At 35.8% G+C, this 22,039-nt stretch overlaps 1 protein-coding gene across 3 annotated transcripts in view; it reads left to right on the forward strand.

The window, feature by feature from the left end:
* Positions 1-22,039, forward strand: part of LOC107592594 (seizure protein 6-like) — a 104,382-nt gene that overhangs the window by 70,006 nt on the left and 12,337 nt on the right. Inside the window, exon 1 of one of the 3 annotated variants that reach the window (XM_016282125.1) lies at positions 15,169-15,188. The exons of the other annotated variants lie outside the window; for them this stretch is intronic. The gene's annotated coding sequence lies outside the window, so the exon portion shown is untranslated. Of the gene's footprint in view, positions 1-15,168; positions 15,189-22,039 lie in introns of those variants that run through there. 3 annotated transcript variants of the gene reach the window in all.

Here is a 22,039-nt window from a genome sequence, read left to right on the forward strand (position 1 = left end):
TTTACATAAAATATGAACACGTAATCATACTGTTGTTGCATCAAAATGTGAAGTAAACGGGCAGGAGACAACAAAAACATTTATTTTCTAAAAATAACTCACATCAATCTCAAAAGTATGGTGCTCTCCTATGCCTCTGGCTTTCAACATCTACAAAAACAACAAACATTATTTTACTCTTCGTAAAAAAATTAAATTGATAACACGATGGAATTATGAACTTCACTTGCCTTAAACAGTCTTTCCCTCTCTTCTGAAGAAGCTGAGAAAATCGCCTCCTCACACAAGCAGGGTTCTGTGTCGTTAACTCCCGGCGCGGGAACAATGAAGACACAAAGCTCAACATGTCTGAAATATAACATGCAAAACATTACTTTTAACAATTATCACTTCATCAGCCTCAAAATAATTAGGCTAGTCTTTATTACATAACGCCATTTCCTTTAGGAAACTACATTCAATTTAACTGCGGAAAAAAGATAGCGAATTAACATGTAAATATGTTAATAACCCTCTCTTAACACCTCAAAAAATGTAAATATTGTAAAATCTTATGTAAATATGACATAAGACACTCACTGACGTTATATTAAAAGCACCTCTTCCGTTCAGTAAAAGAGGCCGTTAAGACCGTGTCCGCGTATTTTTCAATATAAGCTATTTTCAGAATATTGCCGCCTTCCATGAAGTCTCAAGATACTACCGGACTCAAACAATGAATGATGACTTTACATTTTTAATCTTTACTTACCATAAATCTTTACTTACCATTTCACTCGCACTCGGTTCCATCTGACGACGCTGAGAAAATGGCGGCTTCTCACACTGGTGTCGTCGAGATACGTCCGATGTTAATGTAACATGCGTGCTCTCTTTCTCGTCCGCTTTCCCAACCCACCACCGCTGGGTTATAGATCAAGACCAATTTTCAACCCAAAATTGGGTTAAAACAACCCAACGTCCTTACCCAGCGGTCTCAACCCAGCGTTTTTTAGAGTGTAGATAGAGAGAGATGGATGGATGGATGAATAGATTGAAAGGTAGATGTGTAATTTATATACAGTATAAAAATAAATACAAAATTAAAATTTTAGGTGCATTTGATCTTGATTAATTACAGAAAAATGTGCAACTAATTAGTAATTTTTAATGAATTGACAGCACTTAAAGGGGTCCTACTGTGCTCTTTTACAAAGTCTTGATTTTGTTTTGGGGATGTACTAGAACATGCTCTCATGCTTGGTGGTTAGAAAAACACATTATTTTTCACATAATTTACATGATTAAAATACCTTTCTCCCCAGCCTGGCACAAACGGCTCGATTAGTTCCGGCTTTGATGAAGGTCTGCCTTCCGAAAAACAAAATGGGTTGTGATTGGTTAGCTGTCCCAGTGCGTTGTGATTGGCGAACAGCTTAGACGGTGTTTCAGTATTGCCACGCCCCTTGCGCCGTCTTTCAACAAAAGCTTTTTGGCGAATCCGGCAGGCATTGTACTCCCTCATGTTGTGGAAGCTGTCCTCAGTAAAATGTGCAGCACACAATTGGGGTTATAATGCTTAGGGATAGAGTTAAAAAATAAATTGCAACGACTGTTTCCTGACATCATCCGCTTTCGGAAGCCCAAACAAAGACGTTTGGGCACGGAGGTGAAAAAAACTGCATTTCAGGCGGTCGCGCACCGGAGGAGAAGAGCAGCGTTGTGCCGCGCCACATCTTTAAAATTCAAATACATTATTTTCTATGAGTTTAGGCACACCGGCGGTGCCCAGCTACGTCGTGTTGTACTTGTAAGAATTGTTCTAGACATGCCAAAAATTTTAAGCTACAGCACAGCTGCTCTTCTTCTTAGTTTTCTCTGATGCACTAACTCTGCAGCAGCACTTCTTCTTCGTTGTCTCGTCTGATGCACTCACTCAACCAAGCCTTCTAACCACAACCTCGCCCCTCCCCACCCCCCAACCATTCGAATTTCTGTAGGCGGGAATTATTTTTAATGATATTCTAATGGGCGCTTTGTGATATCACAAAGGCCGGAAACCAACGCTGTAGTCCAAACGAGCCGTTCGTTGTAGTTCTTAAAAAGGGATTTTTTTTTTAACGAAATATCTCCCTTTGGAGTGGACTTTGAGATTTGTAACTTTCTAGATCTTTTTTTATGCCCAAACATACACACAACACACTGACTAAAATTAAAAAAGTGAAAAAGCATAATAGGACCCCTTTAAATCTACATACTATATAAATTATCATAATTAGACGCCTATAAATTTACCAGCATTTTAAATGAATTGTAACTTCGGCACAGGTATCTCAATTTCTAAATATTTATAAATCAAACTTTGTACATCAGCGAAGATCACATGTATATTGTTTCCTTGTATTGTTTACTTGTATTGTATTTGTTTATTTTATTAACTAATGGGGCAACTTGTATTAAGCTTATTAGAAAATATAATGAAAATGAAAAAAATAACATATTGCAATTGAGTCCTGATGCCCCTTAAAGACTTTGAAGAAATTAATTTTAAAATAGCATACTCTGCTTCACTAAAAGTAATTTGTCAATAAAAAAAAAGGTTGAAAATGAATTTCTAGCTCTCTGAAGAGTATCATTGTTCAGAATCATTTTCATGCTTCCTAAGCCCCAGTCCTCTCTCCATCTCAGCCAAATTACAATGGCTCAACTGCACACGCTCTCCTCACACCCTTTTCACAGCCCGGCCACAGCAAACACCAAAGTATAGACGCACTCCAATGGCCTCTGCCTCTGCAAAAGCCTCCATTCCATCTCCTAATGGCAGAGAGAAATTGCTTTCAGTGGCACAGAGATGCTATCTGTTGGTTGGGCGCCAGTCAGGAGAGGCTGCGTGCACGGGGAGCAGGTGAGGAGAGGCAAGATGGCCACTCTCTCCCGCTCTCATCTCCTACGCTTTCTTAGAAATTAATGACTCTTGTGCTATCACACTATGGTATACCCGAAGAGGGATGGATGGTGTGTGGAACCACATATCGAAAATTTTCCTGCACTCACTTGTGGAGAATCCATTCGGAGCACTTACTTGAGCGGTTAAAGGTTATGTTATGCTGTCCTTGTCTCATGTTGTGGCACCTTTCAATGTAACAAGACTCTTCAGCATTCTCCAGCATTCTCCAGCATTCTCCAGCATTGTAGTTAAAGTTTATGTATGCATTATGTCTTTTATTTCTAACACTTTTTATAACTACATGCATGCAAGTTATCTTTAAAAATATATAAATATAATGCAGTGACACTCCAAGAAAAGTCTGTATCTTTAGGAAATTTACCCATATTTTAAATTACACATTGAATTATGTTGTTTTTGCATTAAAGTAAGGTGTGTGTAAACACTTTTTTTCAGAACTAACTTTTTCTGAGTTACAGTATTTAGTTATTACTTTGAACCAACTAGCCCTAAGTTGTCAGCTTATGAAGTCAATATGAAGACAAAAGCAATTATGAATTTCTTTCAGTTGCTGAACACAAAAGATGTTTTGAAGAATGCTGGTAACCAAACAGTTGCTATGTAGGCATTGATTTCCATAGTATGGATAAAAATACTATGGAAGTCAATGGCTACTGTCAACTATTTGGTGTTTTGTGTTAAACAGCTGAAAGAAATTCCTACAGGCTTGGAACAACTTGAGGGTACGTAAATGATGACATAATTTTCATTTTTGAGTGAACTACCCCTTTAATTGGTTAAAGTGTGTATTAAGATGACAGTGCATATTTTTCTACAAGTTATTAGAGTGCTGCTATTGCATAAACAGGAATGGAGAATTTAATAATCAGTTTGTAATCATAAAATTATTTTATTTTATTTTTTTATTTCAAAACCTTTTCATTTTTTAAACTGTAAATCAAACAAATTTGTTTATGTTTCTGTTTCCTTTTCCTTTTCCTTTTCCATTTCCGTTTTTTCTTTTTCTTTTAATGCACAGGCATTTTGAAGTGTTCCAAAAAACGTTTTGTGGCCACACTGACATTTCAACCAATCAAGGCATTTGAAATGAACTGAATCTGAATGTATCTGAGATGTAATGCCCCTCTGAGCTGATGGTTTTGTGTTTTGAGATAGCACCACCATTTATTTTAGCAAAACAGAGTGGCTGCTTTAGACAATTCATCATCCGCTTGGATGGAATGGGCTGAGGGGTGGGGGACGTCGAGCAGAGGGAGCTGTGGCTGTTTGATCTTCCGTGAAGCTGCCAGCCGCTACTGCATCTCCATTCTCCTGCCTCCATATTTCTTCATGTAATAGGATTGTGGCCTGTCAGGATCCAATTTGTAGCCCAGACAACATCTCTCCCAGAGCCAGTCCTGAGGTAGCCTGTTTTCTACATTTGCCGAGGCCACTGGATATATATGTTTAGTTGTTTGTGGACACAGCCCAGTGACCTTGCCACATCCTGCCAACTCTGTCCATTTACCGAGGCATGTAAAGCTGGTGATGGGACTCTGTCATTATGGGATGTCCCTCTGCTGAGCAGTGATAAGGAGAGCTGGTATTGAAGCTGACAGAATGGAATGGTGGTAGACAGGCTGTGCTGGTATTTATGCATGGCCCACTGTTTTTTCTCTTACTCAGTCACCGACAGTAGATCATCACTGACCTGCTACATAGTGTCAGCTGTTGTCGCATGACTGATGCACCTGACTAGATAGGACAGCATGACTTTGGTTCTTTGAATGCAATTTTGTTTAACTGAGAATGCATCTTTACATCTGTCAATGCAAAAGGATGTTTGCAAACCTAAACTGAATGTTATTCAGCAAGGACACATCAAATTTAACAAAAGTGACAGTAAAGACATTTAGAATGTTGCAAAAGATTTCTATTTTAAATAAATGTGTATTTTTTCTGTTTATCATGGAATCCTGAAAATAAATTGCTTCCACAAAAATATTAAGCAGCACAAACATTTTCACCATTGATAATCAGAAACGTTTCTTGAGCACCAAATCAGCATATTAGAATGATTTCTGAAGGATCATGTGACACTGAAGGCTAGAGTAATGATGATAGTACTTTAAGTAAGAAAGTACTTTGAGACCAGGTCTTGAAACAGTTGCATGAATTCATCAAGACTTTATCATAGATTGATTGATTGATCAAGAGATTTACAGCCCTGAGAATTCTTCAGAGCTTTAGCGCCTTGTGAATAAACCTGCTTTGTTAGTATGCATACGAGAGAGCTCATTCCAAATACCATATTGAAATGCAGGTGTTTTCAAGTCAAGTTTTTGAAAATTTGTCAGGGGATCTGAGATGATGCTCAAAAACTTTTTTTCCTGACTGATTTTTGTTCACTCAGAAACACACACTTATTTCTGCTCCAATACAGCAGCTAGACATCTCTCTACCAGCCAGAAAAAAAAGTGTGGTTAATGATTCGCCCTCTCTTGAATATAGCATAAATGTTTCACAGCCATTAAAAACACATTAGTTTTAAAGGTTATAATGTATAATTTCACCACTTTCCCACAGAACTCTCTTCATATTCTAATTCTGGATTGCACAAAAAAAAAAAAACCCCTCTCTAAACTCCTCACAAAACATAGCATTTAAATGTGCTAGTATTAATTGCTGTAATTGACTAGCTATTCAGTTCTCACACAAACCACATACCTTAAATACAAGCATTATATTAATTATCAGTGCCCCCCCAAAAAATCTGTTTCAACAATCGCAGTTGTATTTTTAGCATTTTGCTAAGCTAATGTAAGAGGAAACAAATCATAACCTAGAAATGTTGGTACATTGGATCCTTGCCAGCGTTTATTTTAAATAGTGTAGCCTAACTAGCAAGATTTGTAGACCAGCATTAACCAGCCTGGACTAGCCTGTAAATTCATGCCGGTGTAAACTGGTGTTTTCAACAGGGACGCTATGTGTGCTATGACAATGATGCAATTTTGATGCTACTAAAGTCTTTTCACAGCACATTACCTCAAACATTATTTACCACGGAACTGCTCTTTCAGGAGACATGAAAGCGACGAGGCAAAGCACAGCAGTTTAACATGACTACTTTTAAAACAAACCATTACAATAACTTTGAATAACCACCGGGGTAATTTCCCTTTCAGATTGACAGTGTGCATATTTCTGTCTCTTAGCGTTGTGCCGTTGTGTGTTTAGGATGCCGTCATTGCGTGTTTGAAGAGCGAGAGAGCTTGTGCAGTGGGATATGTGATGTGTGTAGTAATTTTGACAGGCAGCGGCATTGTGCTGCCTTTACCTCCAGCATCCCACTCCTTCACTGACACTTTCCATCTGGCGTCTGCTTGGCTATGTTTCAGCAGCGCTAGCAGCATGTGCTAACGTGTTTATCAGCATTAAAGTGTCTGGGCATACGCTGTCATAAGTAATGAGCTTTCAAGAGAGGGAAAGACTCATTTTTATTTGGGCCCTGCTGATGGAATCCTTGTCTGCATCAGAGAGGAGAGGTGGGAGAGCCAATGTGAGAAAGAAAACAGGGCAGGCCACTTACATACTGTGACTATGCTTAATGCATTGATTCCTTTGTTTGGATATCATTGCATACTCAGTCATTTTTTGTTTGTGTTGTGTTGGCTGATAGTCGACTTGGAGATACTGACATCTAGTGGTGTGGATGTAGCATAAAATGAAAGCAATGCTATATCTCCATTTAGTTCTACATTATGGAAATATGCAATTAGCAATCAGCCATGATTAATTTGTTAGGTGAGTGTGGAATTATATGACAGAGTAGAATTTGCTGGTCATGTGATCTCAACATGGCGGCATCCGTGAAGCGACATGCTTTTATATTAGTCTACTGGCATGAGTCTTCATCTCATCTAAGTGTGCTTGATTTTAAACATATTTTTCAAAAAGTACCATTCATTACTTTGAGGTGCAATTTTTTTATTGAGGAAATAATGCAGTGCGAACCTTTAAGAAGATTATTTTTGTTTTATCATGCAAGTTAATATGGAACAGTGACCAGAAATTTTGATTTTGATTTTTTCACATAGTTACATTTTAAGTACAACTTTATGTACAAATGACTTTTGGAGGGTTTCCATCTAACTATTTTTTATAAAAATATATTAATTTTGTGTTTAAGAAAACTTGAATCACTTGATGTGCGCATAAATTGTTGAAGTTTGCATAAATTAAATGCTCATCTCATTAAGGTGTCTAAAAACTATGGCATGTTATGACATTTTAACACTGAAATTCCTTCTCACAACAAAAATGTGCATAACAGTTGATGTCAACACTCACCACGCTCTCCCAGCTTTTGTAGGTGCAAAGATCTATTTCTTATATTAAACGTTACTCAAGGTCTGCACTCTAAAATTCTCTTTATTTAAACAGGAGATAAATACAAATAACAGACGTTTCATCAGTGTCAGTTGATAACAGATGATGTGAAATGCACTTTGAATACAAACCCTATCATTTGTAATTTCCACCATTGTCATATTTTTTTGTTAAATTTGGGCTTGCATATAATCAAATGTGGCTGTACTCTGAAACAATGAGAGGATGCAAAGCTAAACTATAATCCCAGGGAGATTGATTTTTTTTTCTAAATGTGCCAAAGCCCCATATTCACTCAAACCCTCTAACAAATATCTCTGTTGTGTAGTTGTGGGTTCGGGAGGGGAAATTAGCTTCTGAGAGGAAGCCAGGGAGAAGGTAATGAAGTGTAAAGAGAGCGATTAATAAAAAATCAGTGCAGGAGACCATGCCACTGTTAATCCTGATTAAAACATAAATGCTGTTTTGGCAGCCCTCTCTGAATAAACTCATTAACTTTTACAGACGGCAATGAATGAAGCATAAGCGCGAGATACCCATATGAGGTGAATGGCTGATCTCTGTGGCCTGGCCACTGGATTGTGACCGAAACGGAGGAAGGACAATCTGCTGACAAAATTCAGAGTCTGATGCATATATGCGACTGCGCTATTGTCCTGCGTTTGTGAATGTGCTAATAGTCCTTTTAAAACTGGAGCTGTTTAACTTCATTATAGATAAGTTTGAATCAGCAGGCTAGCCACAGCTTTAGGCTTAAAAAGGATGTGATTCTTTTGCAGTATTTTAACATTTTGTTACCTTTTCGGCACCCTGCTTGAGACGATGGTTTTTAGTAGGACATCTTCATTAACGGCAGCAGTAAAAGCTGTTCTGTGGGGATAGATATTTGGCAGTCTTTGAAGGGTAGTGGTGGCGACGACTTGCATCATGCTAATGTGCATTTAGAAGGTGGTTTCCTGGCATTAACAAAAGGTCATGTAAAATGAGCACATTGGAACCATTAGGATGCAGTTATTTGTCAGTCCCTGAAGAGCCGTGCTAGTGAGCTGGAATGAGGAGCGCGCGTACAGTGTGTAAAGTGCTATTTTAGCAGCTGTTAATGAAGGGAAATGACTGTGCTGACTGAGGCAACGTGGCGTCAGGTGGCACAGACTAGCCACCTGGCAAAATCCAAAGACCTGTGCAAACCAAAGAAGACAGAATAGATGTACACATTCTCATTAGTCATCATGTAATAGATGCTGTGAATCGTGGCTTTTTGCTTAATTGCACTCTAAAATACAAGAGAGAGGAATTATGCAGCCATATGTGTTTCATCCAATAGTTTTAGCATATTCAGAGGGGGATTCACTAAGAATGTGCCATATTTTTTTCTATCTGCATTTCTTTTAGTATCTGGTTCACAAAGGCAGGAGTTGCTGACCTTTACAGACTGAGGGACCATCACCCATTCTGTATAATATACCAATATTAATCTACCAATATAATAGGTAGATTTGTCTGATTCGTAAACAAATGACTTTTTTTTAACTTGTTCATTTTAGCGAATGAAAAACATACAGAGAAACCAGTGAGGCCTGATTCATGAATGTTAATAAAGAATAACAATTTGGTCCCTCAGTCAATTCTCTTTGCCACCTTGAAGAATTCTCAGTTACTTTAAAGTGTAGACGGCCGGGAAGTAAGAAAACACACAGTCAAATGTATCCTCAATACTTCAATTTATTCATAGAAATACAGATATTATATAGGCATATGTCGAGGGGAGTTTCATCCTCTTAACCAATGAGGATATGAATAACATACACATAGGATCTTTGGCCAAGAACATGTGTTTATATAAAATGGTCACATGTACAGAAAAACATGGACATATTAGGAATAGACTTTTGCGAAGAATGCTGAACTGTCTTCAGAGTTTCATCACGAACCTCATTCCTAGCTATCATGTCCTTATTTGGGACATTTGAACCAAGAGAAGCTAATGTATACATTTAAGCATGCATACTTCGCATATAAGTAAGACATATTTAAAACATAATATCAAGAGAGAGAGATGGATACAGAAGGGGGGATTCAGAGAGAATGCGTTGTATATATAAGAATGAGAGAGAGGGAGAAAAAGGAGGGGTAAGGCATGTCTGGAATCAACAGAAAGACAGAGAGTGTTTTCTAACAATGAACAAATTACTCTGTTAATTATGTGAATCAAAAACATACAGTGCAGCCAGTGCAGTCTGATTCACAAAAAAGATTCTTATGAAACAGTTATTTTTAGTGAATCAAAAACAGGCAGTAAGACCAATGTAGTTTGATTCAAGAACAAATGACTCTTTTAAATTGGTTCTTTTTATTGAATCAAAAACATGCAGAGAGACCAGGGAGGTCTGATTCACAAACAAACGAATCTTATGAAACGGTTCTTTTCAGTAAATCATAAATATGCAGCAATACCAATGTAGTTTGATTCACAAAGAAATTACTCCTTTTAGTAATCAAAAACACTCCACAACCAGAATACTCTGATTCATATACAAATGACTCATTGTCTGGTTCTTTTAATGAATCTTTCAGAAAGCTCAAACTTATACTCTTTAATGGGAGATTAAGTGGAGTGTTCATGTCATTTACAATTTGATAATAATTTTGCACATTGATATAATAAAGTTTTACATAATAAATGCAAAATTTACTTCAGTTTGTTCCAGCAGTTTTTAGTCGTGTTGAATATTATATCTGTAAAATAAATAGCAATTAAATTGCATCGTTTGGGCTACAATATGTTGCTCCTTTTTTATTCATTTTATCATTTTATTCATGCTTCACTTTATAATCTGCAGCATTAGCTGAGAGAAAATGTTTCATATGTAAGCAGTGGGCATAGATGAAATATGCAAGTGTTACAACTTTATAGTGTATTTGCCCCTCAGATGCAAAGTCCAAAGAAAGTGCAGAAGATCTATTAGAGAGCTGATAGTGGTGCATTCCGCCTTCTTAACCCTAGATTGGAGAGAAATTGGATCATGTTTTTCTGTTTTGCCTTCTCAGAGTAATGAGATAATGACGGCTGGAAATTAGAGTCTAATGTCATTCAACGTCTCCTCCTGTGTATTGCCTGAAGAGGCTGATTAGCCTGTTTTCCATCGCAAAGTGTTCCAGCACTCCATTGATATGCTGCTAGTGTATTGTGGAAACCTACTGCGCACAAATGTAGAGAATGTTAGTATTGTTAAGGCTGAGCTGTAATCTTTGACACCGGCTGCAATTTAAAAACATTGTCTAAACTATATAAAACTAATATGTAGATGTAGTGCACAACATATTTAATTATGAGGAGCTTTTTAAAATTACTTCATGAGCTTTTTAAGGTTTTTTTTGTTGTTGTCTGTTTTAAATATAATTGCTGAAATATTTTGTAAAGCTGACTTTGTTTTACCAGTTTATTCAACAAACTGTAAACCCAGAGACTCAATTAAATTAGCTGATTTAAATTTCATAAGTATAAACATTTTCTCAGATGTTTCTTCTAAAATACATATTAATGAGATATGTTCTTTTGAACTGCTGACATAACATAGCTCTGATAATTTGGCCTTTATGTATGTATGTATGCATGTACAGTATGTATTTAATACACTACAAAAGTAAAAATGTTTGGGGTTGATTTTTTTTTATTGTTTTTGGTCAACAAGGCTGCACATATTTAATCAAAAATACAGTAAAAACTGTAATATTGTGAAATATTACATATAATTAAATGGTTTTCTATTTTAATATATTTTAAAATGTATTTTCTTTCTGTGATGGAAAAGCTAAATTTTCAGTAGTCATTACTCCAGTCTTCAGTGTCACATGATCTTTCAGAAATCATTCTAATATACATATTTGCTGATCAAGAATCATTTCTTTTTTATTATCAATGGTGAAAACATTTGTGCTGTTAGAATAGAAAGTTTAAAAGAACAGCTTTTATTTGAAATTGAATTCTTATGTAACATTATAAATGTTTTTACTGTCATTTTTGATCGGTTATAATGCATCCTCGCTAAAAAAAGAAAAAAAAGAAAGAAAATAACTTACTATACAAATTCATTACATTTTACAATTATGATAATCATATTTCATCATTTATGAAAAGGATCTGTTCTAATTAGATTGAAAATTGCATTGTAGTTCTTATGGTTTGGTTATTGCTATAATACAAAGTGAGGTTTTGCATTTATTAAATATTTCATTAACATGATGTGTTATATGAAAGTACTGTACACCTGGGAACCTCTGGGAATATCTCATATTCTTTAGTCAAAATAAGTGCTTGTATGATATACATTTTTCCTAGATATACCCTGTAAATCATGCATTTTAGAATAATATACCATGTAAGCAACAGCCTTAACATTGACTGTAAAGCATGTAATAACCATGACAGTCTCTGTGGTAAAACTTCAGTGCATCAGATGTCTCGGTTTAATGAAACGCAGTATTCTTCAGCACACAGATGACACGGATTAGGCTCTGAGAGCAGCGGCTGCCGATTGGCACTGTATATGAAGCACAGTGGAGCATCTCTCAGTCTTGCTGGCATCGCTAGAGAAAGATGAAATGAAATGAAAGCATGTCTGGATTAAAGCTTGTTAAGGGGAAGAAGAGCCTTAATTGCTCTGGCTTTGTACAGCCTCACAAAGAACCAGTACTGCTAATCTGTTGCTCAAGGGTGAATGTTTTCTGCATCCAAACAAAAGGCAGTTTTAAGCAGGAACACAAAGACCTGTATTCCGGAAATGGTCTAAATAAATTGGAACAAAACTCTCCTGGGTGCAAAGGGAGACGCATGAGCTGAGTGAATGAGGGTGAGGAAAGTGATTTGTTTGGGGGCTGCTAATTGTGTAGAAAGGGGGCCATTAATCACTGCTGTTTTTGTTTATTGTTTTAATGCACATCCTTTGACTGGTCAGGAAGTGTAAATAGGGTGTCTTCCTTGTTAAGTAACATGTTTAGCATCAAAATAGAACACAAGGGCTTAATTTCAGTTGTGAAGAATAGGCATGGTCAAAAATGTAACTCATTGATCTGGAAAGAGATACAGTACACAGGGAAAAAACAATTGGTGTAGAAACAAGTTTCACCCAGAAATTATTTGTAAATTTCACAAACAATTATATAAATGTCAAGTAACACACTGAATTAAACATGACATTTTCTTTAAATGTTCTCAGATATACACTGCTGTTCAAAAGTTTGAGATCAGTAAATGTTTTTATGTTTTTAAGGAATTCCCTTATGCTCATCAAATCTGCATTTATTTGATCAAAAATAGTAATATTGTGAAATATTATTACAGTTTAAAACAATGGTTTTCTATATTAACATAATATAAATTATAATTTATTCCTGTGATGCAAAGCTGAATTTTCATCAACCATTACTCCAGTCTTCAGTGTCACATGATCCTTCAGAAATCATTCTAATATGCTGATTTGTTATCCATGTTGGAAACAGTTGTGTTGCTTTGATGAGTAAAAAGTTCAAAGGAACAGCATTTTTTCAAAATTGACTTTTTTTTCTTTTTTTTTAAAGAAATGAATACTTATATTCAGCAAGGATGTGTTAAATTGATAAAAAGTGATAGTAAATAATTATATTGTGAAAAGATTTCTATTGTGGCTAAATGATCTGGAAAGAGACACGGAAACACAAGATGGTGTAGAAACAATTTTCACTCAGAAACTGCTAGTAAATTTCACAAATAATTACAAATAAACAGCAAGTAATTCATTGAATTAAACATGAAATTTAGAAGTAGAAAAACTGAAACAGAACATGTTTTATTTGTAACTTCAAAAAAATAATTTGTATGGTGCATATGTATGAAACACATAAATTAGATACATATTAGATGTTAAATGCTGAAAGGATCCATGCAAAAATATGCTATATTAATCATGTGGTTTCCACATTCTTCGGTTCCTGCATCAGCTCATGCAAACCCTTCTTAGACCCTCATGAGTGCCTCTAAAGGGCTTAATTTTTATATTATGCCCCAGCAGAGCAAATCCAGTTTTCCTTCTTTTCCCCAGTCTGACCCAACTGCTCTATGTCACTGACTCTGGCTGGAATCTCTTTTCCCTTTGAGCTTTCTCACACCCAGCTGTTTGATTTGTAAGCTAAAAATGCTCATTGACTGAAGCTTGTGCATGAACACGCTGCAGTCAGGACACTTCTGGTTTGGGGTTTTATCAGGTCAGTGAGCTCAGCCAGACTTCTCGACTCCCTGAAAGTTTGTTTATTCTGATTTAGGCAGCACATCAAAATTTCACCATGATCCGTTCAAGGCTGCCATGTTCAGAAATGTGACATATTGAGGTCTTGTACCTCAAAATGATGTATGATGCTGATATTTTATATCCTGTTCCTCTGTTGCATCAGTTGCAAAATTAGGCTACAAGATGTGTGCACTCTGAATTGAAACTGGTAAGAAGTGTTTCATGTTTCTTGATGAATTCAAATGACTATGAAGTGGTTTAGAATTGGTGAGTTTTTAATAGTAATTTATCTTTATGCACTTTGAACATGACATTAACTGCATTGAAACTGCATTTCATTTAATAGAACTAATACATTTTATATACATTTTTAATAAGTATATACTGTATACACTACTGTCCAAACAGTTGAGGTCAGCCAGATTTCATTATTTTTTAAAGGAAAATTAAAAATGTATACTTTTATTCTGCAAGTAAGCATTAAACTGAAAAAGAAAATGTGACAGCAAAGACATTTGTAGTGTTAAAAAAAATGCTATAATTCAAATAAATATAGTAAATTTAAAAGAAATAAATGTACTATTTACAAAATAAAAAAGCATACTAGAGCATCAAAATCACCATATTAGAAAGATTTCTGAAGAATCATGTGACACTGTAATGACTACTACATATTCAGCTTTGTCATTTGTCAGGAATAAATTACAATTTACAATATATTTCACAATATAACTGCTTTTACTGTATTTTGATCATATATACATATATATGGGCCTACATATGATACATATAATAAGAGGAGGAATCCTGGTAAATACTTTCAGCCCTTCAGATTCAATTTGGCATCTGAAAAGAGCCCTGAACAGCACACTTTATTACGCTTTGTAGTCATAGAATGCCACCAATAATGCTACAGCAAGATATCACAGCAAGGTGGAACAGCATGTTTTGTGTGCTGAAAAGCCTCTTTAAGCAAACATGAACACACAGTTTACTCTGCAGATTATGATCAACCCATGACATTCAGTGCCCACCAAAGGGGTTTAATGAAGAACATAATTTCTTTTCTCTCCCCATTTGAAGAGCTAATGAGGGAGTTGAGTGCATCTGTAGCATTTGCAGACGACGCGTCCCATCAATCATTGCATTGAAGTTTCTGTTGAGGAGGTTAAGCTGACAGTGGAGTTGGTCTGAAAAACTATTTTATGACCAAGCATTGAATCAGATCCTGTTTATTGTATCACAGCCATTCTTGTGCCAAGACATAAGATTATTATGTTGATACGGACAAAATGCAGAGTGCTCACAGATGCTCTAAACACAATTAGACTGAGAAGAACAACCCTCTGCAAGAAAAAACAGCTAGGCAGCTACTGCATCCAACATGAACATGGAACGAATGCTTGCATTCCTATATCAAAAACAGGAATCCTCTTGAATATTAAAGGGGTCATAGGATGCCCATTTTCCACAAGTTGATATGATTCTTTAGGGTCTTAATGAAAAGAAAATTGACGCATTTATGTGCAGGAGTCATTCTTATCTACATCTGCTCCAGCGGGGAAACAATGGCAGACTGATGACAGCTCACTCAGGGCAGGTCTAAGGTAAGACACCAGTCCAGTCTGTGCTGAAATGCTACTGTCAATCAAACTATCGTGGGAGGGGCCTGTCTGTGTGACGTCATACAGACAGGCATCTGAGATCGGCTCGATTTGAGAAAGGGGAAAGCATTTAACCAGATTAAAAAAAGAAAACACTGGGTGGATTTTTATCATTATAGAGTGGTTGTGCACACACACTGCCAACACACATTTCAGTTCAAACAACTTGTAAAAGTGCATGTAGCATCCTATGACCCCTTTAAATATTAAGGGCCCTATCATACACCAAGTGTTTACGCAAGTGTTTTTGCTAGTTTCAGCCCGACGCAGTTCTCATTTTCCCATCCTGGGCTGCGTTGTTTAAATAGCAAATGCATTTGCGCCCATTTGTGCGCCGATTGTGCTGGTCTGAAAAAGAGGTGTGTTCAAGTGCATTGTTGGCACGTTACTATTTTGAGGAACTGAAAATAGACTGCGCCATAATCCAACTCAAACCTGGTCTAAGTCTGGCGCAATATTTTTTTTTGTTATTTAAAGAGCGCGTTAGTAATATGCGCCTGTAGACAGGTGCACAACACACGTACACTTTGCTTATTACAAACACAGGGACACGCAGCAGCACACAAACATTTTTAAAAATGAAAAATTACATTCCGCCATGTATATAGTGATCCCGCCATGGCACGAGCGCAACTGGCTTTTAAAGGGGATGGGAGATGAAACTCTAATTGGTTTATTGCACGTTAAGCCCAAAAAACACCCATTACTCATTAAGAGAATAGGGACAACCTGTTTAGACCATGCGCCCGGGTGCGCCGACTGTTTTCCCGTCGTTAAACTGAGTGCACCTGCGCCGTGTGCTTTAGACCATGCGCTTAGATCGTTAAAACAGGGCCCTAAATGTCAAAGACATATGTGTCACGAATCCGGTCCGTGGGCTTCAGGAAGATTGCCACTAGAGGTTATTCTCCCATTACATTGACTCTCACACCACACAGACTGTTACACATCACCCTGGACTGCATCACCCTGGACTGCATTTCCCATCAACCATTGCACTGATTACACGCACACAGCTGAATGCACTGATCACACACACACAGCTGAATTCAATCAGACATGCTACATAAGCCATGGACTTCCTCTCTCTCACTGCCGAGTATTGTTCTGCATTTTTCACTCCCTTAGTGTTAGCTGCCTTACTGCCATTCCGTGTTTTCTGTTTTAGTCGCATGTATTGTTTTGCGTGTATCCCTGTTTAGCGGATAGCTACCTTACCGAGCCTGTTTAAGTTTTCATAGTTTTCTTAGTCTAGTCTTAGTCTTGCCTTGTCTGTTATCCTGGTCTCTGATTCACGCCACATCTCTTGGATTAACCCTTTGCTTGCTGTTTCTGACTCTGTTTGCCCCTGCTTTGACCTTTGCCTTCTACCTGGATTTATCTCTTGCCTTGCCTTCGATATACCCGTTTGCCATTGTCTGACCCATGCCTGTTAAAACCACGTCTCTTAATAAAAGCTTGCACATGGATCCTCACGCCTCTCATCTCGTCGGTCCCGTTACAATATGCTTGGTTTTGCCCAAATAGATCAAGAATTTGTAGGCAGCATCCAAAAGCATGGACAATGAGTGATTATTTGGTGCAATTTCACATAATAGAAAATTAAATAAATGTCTGAGCTGTGGAAAGCTGCAGAAAAATGATCTTCCATTCCAAGATTTTCCAAAGAAAAAGTTACTCATTACAGATTATGATTTTAAAATTGTTAAAATAATATGATTAGAGTACTGTTAAAATCCTGTACTATATTTTTTCTTGTGCATATATATCGTATACAAAACAAAAGTTTGTGTTTACATAATATACTGTATGTGTGTACTGTGGGGCAAAAAAGTATTTAGTCAGCCACCAATTGTGCAAGTTCTCCCACTTAAAAAGATGAGAGAGGCCTGTAATTTTCATCATAGGTATACCTCAACTATGAGAGAAAAAAGGAGAAAAAAAAATCCAGAAAATCACATTGTAGGATTTTTAAAGAATTTATTTGCAAATTATGGTGGAAAATAAGTATTTGGTCAATAACAAAATTTCATCTCAATACTTTGTTATATACACTTTGTTGGCAATGACAGAGGTCAAACATTTTCTGTAAGTACTGGATTTTTTTTCTCATTTTGTATCTCATAGTTGAGGTATGCCTATGATGAAAATTACAGGCCTCATCTTTTTAAGTGGGAGAACTTGCACAATTGGTGGCTGACTAAATACTTTTTTCCCCCACTGTATATATATATATATATATTCATGTTTAATATTTAAGTATGAGATATATAGATATACATTACATGTGTGTGTATATTTATATATACACATAAATATATACAGTATACACACATATAGTATTTAAACACAAAATTTTATTTTGGAAAGATCTCAGTTCTCAATTTATGAATAATTTGTATTTATGAACATAATTTATATAGTGACAAATTGTTATACAACAATAGTGTGTATGTATAGATAGATAGATGGATCGAAAAGATGAATATATAATAATTTTACATACTATAACTAATAATTGATTTTATCCTATGAACTATGCTACATAACTCAGGAGCAAAATATTAATTTGATGATGAACATTCAAATACTGTAGGTGAATAAGTAAAAAAATCAGCAACTTAATTTTTTAGTTACGTGTTCCTACTTAACACTGTTTGTCACTTGTACATTGACTCTCACTTTTGCTCTAGTTTGTTGATTGTCTTTACACATGGTAAAGGGGAAGAGATCGATACCTTGTCTGGGTAGTGCTCTATCTATCTGTCCTTCTCTCTTTTGCTCTGGCTGTTTCTCCGCTGGGACGGAGTAGGTGATGCCTGCCTGAGTGCATCACTGGCTCCTCTTGGCTGCCGGTCGATAAGCAGCCACTGATAGCAGGTGTCCTTGCATTGATCCGCCCTGCTTGTTCTTTGTCTCTGGTCATTATGGAGATATGAGAGTGACCTTTCCTCTGTGGTGTGCAGAATGGAAGAAAGGACGGGTAGAGAGGACTATAGGCACCTGCGCTGCTGTGTCTAGCAGGGGGCACAGCCTCTAACTCCAGATCTAGTGCACAGGTGAACCCTTAGATATCTCCAGAAGTCACAAGGGGAAACGACAGTAAAGAGGAAAGCAGTTGTCAGTTTAGTGGTGTCTGTGACTCCATATATATATATACACACACAACAGTGGTGTGCGGTGGTGTTCTGAAATGAGGAGGCAAAGTCCTTAAAAAAAAAAAAAATCAAATGTAAATCCCTGTCCCAGTCACATGTTCTCGGGTAATTAAACATTACTTACACTACAAGAAAAACAACAACAAAAACTACCTTAACAATGTAATCAATATTCTGTTTATTAAAGCCAAGTGAATCTCATCAAATTAGTGTTTTTAAGCATTTTACATTTATTCCAAAATAATAACTCAAGGCAGTAACAATTTAAACAATATATTTTATTTTTTTAACTTATGTTCAGCTATTCTTTTTAATAGTTAAGTTTGAACTATTTTTGAATTATTCGGTTCATCAGTCATCAAAGCTCTGTAAATATTGGTCACAGACACAGAGGTTTACTTTAAATTTTACCAAGCTGATTACTCTCAAAAAACTCCACAGATCATGTTTTCAGGTCATTTTAAGGCTTATTTTGATGTAAGAAAGTGATTATATATCTAAGTGTGTAAGCTGTTTACTTACTTTTTTAAATGAGTCTTCCCATTAACGTCATTATATTGTACGCGTAAAGCGCATGAACACAAGAGGCGGGATTTATCGTATAAACCAATCACAGCTGAACGTAACCAGTCAGATCCAATCATATCGCGATAGAGGCTTTTCCTCCTCTCACATGATTTTCCCCCATTCATTCTCAATTACCCCCCACCAAACTCACTGCATGCTTTAGGTGGTCTGTTAAAACGCAATGGGCTCAGGGGAGGCGAGAGAGACGCAGACTCCTGCTGTTACTTTACCTGCTGGTGTCGCTGTTGGACAATGTTTCTTTAGAAAAACTAGTGATTTATACACTCTTTAATGTTATATTTCGTAATATTGGCATTGTTTTATTTTTGTACTACAATTTTTTTTTTCTCATCCAATATTTTGAGGAGACTCTGCCGCCATTGCCTACTCGGAGGAAACGCCCCTGACACACACTGTTACTTATTTTGGTTACTTATATAACTTATTTTATAATTTTAAACAAAAAAATTGAATTTTATAATTATACATTTTACATGCTATTACATGACATTACATTTAAAAACAAATTAGATTTGTTATGTGTGTGTGTGTGTGTGTATGTATGTATGTGTGAGTGTGTGTGTGTGTGTGTGTGTGTGTGTGTGTGTAAATAAACTATAGTTATTTATTTATTTATTTTAGATACATATTTTTTTTGTTACTTAGTAATTGATTTTTAATCAATTGTCAGCTCAACACTTACAATTCAAATTAAGAATTAGTTCGGTTTGTGACAATAAAATAATATTGTTGAGTTCTTAAAATAGTGCTCTGGTAGAGCCATTAACATGCACAACTTACCGAATGTGTACAACCAGATTTCTCCAGTAAACTTGGAAAAAATGTTGTGCCTGTTTTACTTTGTAAAACAATTGTAAAGATAAAGCTTCAAAATCAGAGCCATTCACACTGAAGGTTACTGGAGTGCCACAGCAATCACCATTACTTTCAACCCTCAACAAAAATCCTGCTACATTTTCCAATTCACAACAGGTCTTTCTTAAGGTAGCGATGAGAGTGGCTTAAAAATAACTGCTTGTTTCATCACGGTTGTGAAGCAATCTGATGTAAACGACTGGAGCACTCACAATCCTTACTGAAGTAAACACAACATACCCAATTGAGTCTAGGAAACAGTTTTTCACCTTGCTAGTCTTAGTGTATCATCCAGCTGAAACCAGGCCCCCAGCAGACTGCAGCAGAGGATGTTTTCTTAGACCTTTTAATGCTCTGATTACTTTATCATCATATTTTATTTGCGTTCGGAGACTGTGCGGCTTCTTTGTGTTTTGCAGGCATTGCAAATTGCCTTTGTTATCTCTGATGAATTGTGAAAGATGTCAAACCGACTCAGTATGCTTTTCCTAGTAACTTGGATTGCTCTCTGTTATGACAGAATAGGGCTGAAAGAGAACGCTTTCTATCCCAGCTTGAAGTTTCAAAGGGCCTTTGAATTATGTGTGACAGGGTTGAAGATAATGAAGGGTGTTGGAATGTGTCAGGCTGCTACCGTACTAAAAAGGTTTCACATCGTCATTGTTTAATTTAGTAGATTAAAATGTCTGTGAGTGTGTGTCTCTGGATGCATCCTTTACTGGCATTATTTGAGAATGCCAATATATTTTATGGTGTGTGATGTTTCCATGGTGTCTCTGTTTCCGTGTTGTCTTAGATCTTGTGCAAATGATGGAGCTGTGTGGATGTAGCTATATGTTTACTTTAAGAGACTCGAATGAATCATGAGCTGTTATAGCATTTAAGTGAGGTTTATAACTGTACAGTAAGAACAAAGAACTAAGAGATAGTTAATGGAAAAATGTGCATTCTGTCATCAGTTACTCACCCATCATTTAAGTTTCAAACCCATGTGATTTGAAATTGATTTTTATTTATTTATTTAGTCATTTATTAGATGCTTTTATCCAAAGCGACTTACAAATGAGGACAACAGAAGCAATCAATTGTAGTATTAAAACAACTAAAAACAGATCCAAAACTAAAAGCTAAAACTTTATAAATACTACCTGTACACATTTCAAAAATAAAGAAATTAAATAAAAGTGACAAATGCATACAACTAAATTTTAAAACTTAACATTTAAATGAAAAACAAAAAATAAAGTTAAAAACAATTCAAAATATTAAAGAACAAAAGGTATAAGAGTATAATAATGATTCTATCATAACACTAAGCCAAACACCAAAAAACCAACTACATATATGTGTATGTACAACCACACACACATACATATATACTGTATATGTATATATACATTTATAAATGCAATATATATATTATTTCATTTCCATTTAGTTTGTTGAAGTATTAAAATTACTCAAATTAAATAAAACTAAAAACGTAATAAAAGACCTATACAGACATAATAAATTCAGACATAATGTAACTAAAATTAAAATAAACAACAAATACAAATAATATGTCGTATTACAGTAAATACAAAGAAATACAAGAAAAAAAATTTCAAAAAAAAAAAAGCATATTTGCTGCTAATGTCGTCTTCAATTCTGAGACATGCCGGGCCTGTGGTATTTCAGTAAATGGATGTAAGTAAATGATTATTGACTTTTCATTTTTAGGTGAACTGTACCTTTAATGGCACAATCAGTCCTTTTTGGGTTTGAACCTTCAATATTTCAGACTTTTAATCATTAGTTTATACCTTATGCTTCTGTTTCTGTTGCGTTATATATGCAGTGTTATTTTAGTATTATTTATATACTATCAAAATATTATCTATTTTGAATCATATATTTACATTTTATTTATTGGATTCATTTGTAATTTGGTTACATTTAAAAAAGAAATAGTAAAAAACGAAAATAATAATTATGGTTTAGGTCACAGAGCAGTGTTATTTTAGTATTGTTTATATGCTGTTGTATTAATATTTTATTTATTTTTTTATTTTAATTTTAGTAATGTGCTTTTGTATTTTTGTTTCTTTACATACACACACACACACACACACACACACATATATATATATATATATATATATATATGTGTGTGTGTGTGTGTGTGTGTGTATGTATGTATATATGTATATA

Source organism: Sinocyclocheilus grahami, unplaced genomic scaffold (genome assembly GCF_001515645.1).
Source record: "Sinocyclocheilus grahami isolate Dianchi unplaced genomic scaffold, SAMN03320097.WGS_v1.1 scaffold155.1, whole genome shotgun sequence".
Classification (NCBI taxonomy): Eukaryota; Metazoa; Chordata; class Actinopteri; order Cypriniformes; family Cyprinidae; genus Sinocyclocheilus; species Sinocyclocheilus grahami.